We start from the raw sequence: 7,245 nt of genomic DNA on the forward strand, positions 1-7,245 counted from the left end.
ACACACACACACACACACACACACACACAAGGAAAAAAACAATGCCAACGGAGATCTTTCAGCATGCCACGCTTTCAAAGGAACTGTATGTCTGATACCCCATAAAACACTAGGCGCAGGACTCCTGCATTCATTCAATTAAGAATTTACAGCGCTATTGATTTCCACACAATCAAAATACGCCAGAACTCTGCAGACACGATGCAGAGCAGTTTTTATTAGTCTTCTAGCTCTACCTGAGAGGATAAAGCCATTGGTCAGCAACATGAAGAGATGATGAAGAGATGATGATGGACAACATGCAGAGAAACTCAACACTTTTTACTTCTCGGTGTTTCCTCCTCGGCCCACAATGCCTTTCCTTTCCTCTTCACCAAAACCCCCTCTCTTTCACTGTCTTCCCCATCCTCTCCTCCAACTGCCTCTGCCCTCCTCTCCTCCACTGCCTCCTTTCCTCCACCCCTCTCTTGATGGTTATTTATCATATATGCACTGTACTGTACAACTATTTCCCTCCTCATTTTTCTGTTCTTGCACGTCTCTATTCTCTTTGATTTCTCGCCTTATAAATGAACCCTCCTGCTGTGTTCCGGTCAAATTGGACCAATTAAATGTTTTTTCTCTGAAAAATGTAGTTCATTTAATCTGATTGTCATAAGGTTCCATGACTTTGTCCACACAGGGCATCTGAACACACAAAAAAGATTTTGGGCATTTTATTTTACTTTTGTACATCTGTGGTGTTCCCGGTCAAAAATGACCTTTCATTAGAAATGAATGTATAAAATTCATGTGTATAAATTTGAGTTCAGGCACATGCCCATTCATCAGATGGACACACTTCCTCTCCCAGACCCCCACATGCATGTGTGTTTGAGCACATACACCTCACTCCCCTTCTCGGCTTCCCAACGTGAACCTTTCCCCAATAGAATCTTTCCCCCACAGGAACCACACCTGTTGGCATTCTCACAAACAATCGCAACATTGTTTAAGTAATATATATATAACTTTTCTCACAGCTCTGATATATATATATATTTTTTGAGGCCTTGCTCACAATTCATTCTGTGGCAGCACAATGACCAAACGATATACTGCATGTGAGGCTCTTGATCGTGACACTGGTGAGGAGGAGAGAGTCCTTGTTAAAATTTGACACAATAGTCTGTGATACATAGCACAATATGTTTCATCTGAGTATTTGTTATAGTCAAAATAATCCATACATTATGCTTTTCTTACTTACAAAACAAGGCCATGAATAGCAAATAGAAGTTCAAAACTTGTAATGTTCACAAGAACTAAACGGTGGTGGAAAACGCTGTCTCAGAACCTCCTTTCAAAGTCTCTGAGATATTTTCTTCTAACCATCGTAGCCAAAATAATGGGCAACAGGGCATTTTTTTACATGACGCTAAGCATGAGGGATGTTAATTATTTAATTAACTCAGAACCACACCTGTGAGGAAGCACCTGCTTCATATACTTTGTATTCCTCATTTACTCAAGTGTTTCCTTTATTTTGGCAGTTACATGCTGTGGTGTAAAGTATTAAGTAAGAATACCTTGAAGTACTACTTTTTAATTTTTTTGGGGTATCTGTTCTTTACTTTTTGACAAGTTAATTTTACTCCACTGCATTCCGAAATAAAATATGTACTTTTTACTCCATTACATTTTTCCTGACACCCAAAAGTGCTCATTACGTTCCAAATGCTCTGATAGGACAGCAATATGGTCCAATTTATACACCTGTCAATATAATGCGCTGTCATACCTACTGCCATTGATCTGTGTTTGTAAATTATTTCTGAATGTTGGAGTGTCTGTCCGTAAATTTAAAAAACAAGAAAATCTGGCCATTGGGTTTTCTCAATATAGAGAATTTGATTTATACTATTTAATTTCACTCAAGTATGACAATTGGTCACTTTTCCACCATTGTACTTAAGCACATTTCAAACCAGATACTTTTAGACATGTAGTAATTTACTATTAAGGTATTTTTTACTTTTAATCAAGTGTGACAATTGAGTACATTTTCCACCACTAGTTACCTGTAGGTTTCTCACTTATAGGTGGCACAAATTGGGCTATGGGGGAGCAGAAAGGTGCAGGGTATAAATTAAATACTGTAGTATATACTATAGTAATTAATGTAGTGTTTGCTGTAGTGTTTTGGTGGTCTATAGTATATTGTACTATTTACTATAGTATTCTACAGTGTACTACACAAATTGTATAGTAAGTACTACACATGATCAAGGGATAATACAGCGTGTAGTATAGTATTATACAGTGTACTACAGTAATGCAAGTGGAAGAAATGGCACAGCACCCATTTTGGGAGGGAGTGTGGATGACCACATATCATAGCAGTCAAACTAAACATCATTCAGCTAAATTTGAGACACTGTACTGTAGTACTGTACTGTAGTATTACATAGTAAACTGTAGTATTTTTCATGTGTGTAGCTGGTGTTAATTGATGGTTAAAAACTGTTTCCTGAAAAAGACTGATAGGAGTGTCCTTTGACTCTGAGCTCCTGAGTGGCGCAGCGATCTAAGGCATTGCATCTCAGTGCTAGAAGCATCACTACAGAACCTGGTTTGATTCCAGGCTGTATCACAACCGGCCATGATTGGGAGTCCCATAGGGCGGCACACAATTGGCCCAGTGTCGTCTGGGTTAGGGTTTGGCTGGGGTAGGCCGTCATTGTAAATAAGACTTTGTTCCTAACTGACTTGCCTAGTTTAATAAAGGCAAAAAAAAAATGTATAAAGAAAGGGATGGGGTGGGAGAGAGGGAATGAGCAAGAGTGAAAAATAAAAATTGAAGAACTGAGAGAGAGACTTAGAAAGAGATAGAAGGGTGGTGGTGGTGGTGTAGCCATGAGAGCGTACATGTAGCTGCTTAATTAATTCGGTCACAGCGCCCTATAATGAAACCTTTATTCAGGGGGAATGAGGGGGGATGGCAGGGGGCTTGGCAGAGAAGAGAGCGGTTGTGTTTCGGAGAGAGGGTGAAAAATAAAAATCCCAGTGTCCACAGTTGGCTTTCCCTCATGTCAGCTGCCTTGGTTACAGAGTTAGCTGCCAGCAAGCCCCAGCACTGCAGCTCAGTCCCACTCTCCCTCTTCTTTTTCTCTGGCTACCTCTCACTCTCTCTCTCTCTTCTATCCCTCTATCCCCAACACCTCTCTTCTCTCTCTGTCTCCCTCTATCCCCAACACATCCCTTCTATCCCTCACTCTCTCTGTCTTTCTCTATCCCTCTCTGTATCTCTATGTCTGTCTGTCTGTGTGTCTCTTTCTCTCTGTCTCTCTCTCTCTCTCTTGGCTCCAACATGCTATTATTTTCTCCAAGTAGACAGGATCTCATTAAAAAACCAACAGTATCTCCCTCCCTCCCGCCAGAGCACCATTCTTTTAAAATCTCTCTTTTCTCTCCCGCTCTCATTACATGTGACACAATCAATCACATTGACAACAACTCTACCATCATCACTCCACACAAACAGAAAATAAAGTATTCACAAATACAGTATACAGCTAATATTGTACATTGATACTACCATGTGTCTGATAGAGCTTCCCACCTTAATAGGTCATCTCAATTGTATATGATAGCTTTTTTTGTTCCATACAGTTCAAAATATGCTATTGTTGCATTTGATGTATGTCAATGTTAGCATACAATTATAAAATTGTTGAGTTTAAGGAACAGTTTTGTTATTTTCACTGGTCGAGCATCAATGAAAAATTGCTTTTTGTTGCTTGTTTACATTTCACCAGATACATCTGCGACAAATAAAGACAATTCCTACCTGGTGTTGCACACCACAGCCCCTCCAGTACTGGATGAGTCTTCAGAAGTTAACTTATTTTTCTCTGTCTCTGTCGTTCCATTCATTTACATTCTTCTATTGTCTGCCTATCTATTTGTCTGGAGTTATTTTTTCAAAACGTGGGCTTCCCGCTTATCGCACAGCTCTGGTGAAAGGTCTGGTGCACTCAGAAGAAGAAGTGAGTGAAGGAATAGAGGAGATGGATGGAAAGAATAAGACTGACACCTCGTGATCAGCTCAGCTGCCGGCTCTACCTCTGCGCTCCTGCCTGCTCGCTCTCTCTCTCTCTATCTCTCTCTCTCTCATGCTCGCTTTCCTCTTAGAGCTGCACTGAAGGAACGACCAAGTCCAGAGGGTCCCTCTCCCTCACTCTACCTTCGTCCTGTGCTGCTGCTGCTGCTGCTCCAGCCAGCCTCTCTCTTTCTCTCTCCATTTCTCCCTCTCTCTATCTCTATCCCTACTCCAGCCACATGAATATTCTGACAAATGCACCTGAAATACACTGTACTAACCCAATGGTGTCAGATATCACCCCATCATTCTCATTTGCTCTCTAACTATTGCTCTGTGTGTGTGTTACTGGAATGTTGCAACCCTACATGCAGGCCTGATGTGGCCTATAAAGCATGAGTTTCAGGTCTCTGTATTAGGGTAAGGCTAGGACTCAAAATAAGGCCTTAAGAGATGTGTAATGTATTGCCATAAGACAGAAAACGAACACATTCAACAATGTCTCTGTCACTATCAAATACAGTCGTGGGTGGTAACTCTACATTTCACTCAAAAAGGCAAGGCATGTTGGGAAATTATATTGGATGCATGGCTTAATGGGGGAGTAAAACTTATTGATACAACACGGATACTACACCAATCTGGAACCCCTAGAGCAGGGTTCTCGAACTCATTCCCTGGAGGTCCGAGTGCCTGTGGGTTTTTGTTTTATCCTTTCACGTAGCCCTTTCCTGAAATCAAATGGCCAAATCTCCCTCTAGTGGCCTCATGGGTGGAATGTTATTAATATTTTTTATAATTTCATAATTAATTACAGCTGAAAATCCTGTGTTTCTTTATCAAAAGCTTGTGTTATATTTCAGTTTTCTGTGATGTATGTAACGTGTAATATTGTGATGCAAACTCAAAACTGAATACATTTCAACTCTATATCTGACATGGTACAGGTGTCTTCTTTTTTATAAGCCCATAACCATGTGCATAACTAGGTTTCCATCCAACCATTTCATGCAGATGAATTGACTGACACATGAAAAAGTCACAACTGGGCTGATGATGCTGGTACAATTTTATAAATCCCGACAGACAATTAGTTATTTCGGCATGGTGGTATCTTTTTGTGTGCAAATTACTACACAGCATATTGACAAAAACACATTAATGATAGTAATAAAAATTAGCAAAAATTGACTGAGCATTTGTGTTAGTGTGCGAGCGTGTGTGCGTGCGTGTGTGCCTGGTTATGGTCAGAGATTATGCATGTGCATGTGCCTGTGAAATAGTATTGTGATATGAACACAATAATAGATGGCAGCACTGAGAATAGAGTTTGCTTCTGCAGTGGCTCTACTCTTCTACTAATAAGCTGAGTAACTTTTTCTTCATCTCACACAAGTCAACAAAGTCCGTTTTTTTAACATCCATTGTGAATGATAGTTCCTCAGTATTTGAAAAATCTTTCCAACACTCCTAGCCTTGATAATCACCAAGCCTTGGTGTGAAAGAGCAAAAAATCATGAGCTGATGATCCCATATTCTGTTGATATGTCATAAAAAACCATGTCTGTCCCTAGCTCATTGACGCAGGAAACTCTGAGGGTCCGGAATAGAATAGTTGATACAATTTTTTTCACTAGCGACAACTTCCTGCCTGGACCCAGTGATGATTTGGTTCAATGTTGCACCTCACTAGCAATAGCTTCAGTCAAACCAGATACAAAGGAGTAGAGAGATTAATGTGATGGAAAGAACCAGCATTTTCATCAGGATATTTTCTACTGTTTTTATTTATCGGCTTAAGGCCTACTGTATGTATTTTACATAGTTGATGATGGATGTTATAGGCCTACTGCTGCATTAGCCAATAGGCTATCTCTGAGCTCTGTGCTCTCATTTCTTTAGCCAACAATGGATCACAGTGTATCAATGTGTCCATATGGCAGAGGCTGATGCTGTCACCATAGTTGAATTTTAACTTTTCGATTTATATCATTTTACTTCAGATTTTTATGATTAACCATGTGAAAATGATTTTGAGAAACAAAAACTTCATTATTTAAATGAAACTGGTCCACGTAAATGCGAGTATAAAAATAATCACAACTGGCACGCAGATCAGTAGAAACGGTAGGATAAATTGTAAGCTTCCCCAAACTTGAATTTCCTGATCTGCCTATGGTCTTAACAATTACACCCGTTTGAAAAAAATGTAATACGCAAGCGCGTGCACACATAGGAGATCGCAAAAACGTATCTTCCTATTGAAATCCTAGGCCCTTTACAACTGATTCGATCTGGTACCGACCCTGCCTAAAACATTTAAACTGGAACAACCCTTTTAATAATGGGAACGACAAAATCTAACTAAATGCTTGGATTTGTTTAGATTTGCACACTCTTGGCATTCTCTCAACCAGCTTCATGAGGTAGTCACCTGGAATGCATTTCAATTAACAGGTGTGCCTTGTTAAAAGTTTGTTTGTGGAATTTCATAACATCTTAATGTGTTTGAGCCAATCAGCTGTGTTGTGACATGGTAGGGGTGGTATACAGAAGATAGCCCTATTTGGTAAAATACCAAGTCCGTATTATGGCAAGAACAGCTCAAATAAGCAAAGAGAAACGACAGTCCATTATTACTTTAAGACATGATGGTCAGTCAATGCGGAACATTTCAAGAACTTCAAGTGCTGTCTCAAAAACAATCAAGTGCTATGATGAAACTGGCTCTCGTGAGGACCACCACAGGAAGGAAGACCCAGAGTTACCAGCCTCAGACATTGCAGCCCAAATAAATGCTTCACAGAGTTCAAGTAACAGACACATCTCAACATCAACCATTCAGAGGAGACTGCGTGAATCAGGCCTTCATGGTCAACTTGCTGCAAAGAAACCACTACTGAAGGACACCAATAATAAGAAGAGACTTCCTTGGGCCAAGAATTTGTTTTCGTTCCCAACGCCATGTCTTTGTGCAACGCACAGTAGGTGAACAGATGATCTCTGCATGTGTGGTTCCTACCGTGAAGCATGGAGGAGGAGGTATGATGGTGTGTGGTTGCATTGCTGGTGACACTGTGAGTGATTTATTTAGAATTCAAGGCAAACTTAACCAGCATGGCTACCACAGCATTCTGGAGCATTACACCATCCCATCTGGTTTG

The 7,245-nt window shown here is 40.3% G+C and overlaps 1 protein-coding gene across 1 annotated transcript in view; it reads right to left on the bottom strand.

The window, feature by feature from the left end:
* Positions 1-4,227, bottom strand: part of LOC139532040 (cadherin-20-like) — a 142,937-nt gene extending 138,710 nt beyond the window's left edge. The window contains exon 1 of the mRNA XM_071329152.1: positions 3,830-4,227. The gene's annotated coding sequence lies outside the window, so the exon portion shown is untranslated. The remainder of the gene's footprint in view (positions 1-3,829) is intronic.
* Positions 4,228-7,245: the final 3,018 nt, after the last annotated feature.

This window comes from Salvelinus alpinus, chromosome 10, assembly GCF_045679555.1.
Source record: "Salvelinus alpinus chromosome 10, SLU_Salpinus.1, whole genome shotgun sequence".
Taxonomy (NCBI): Eukaryota; Metazoa; Chordata; class Actinopteri; order Salmoniformes; family Salmonidae; genus Salvelinus; species Salvelinus alpinus.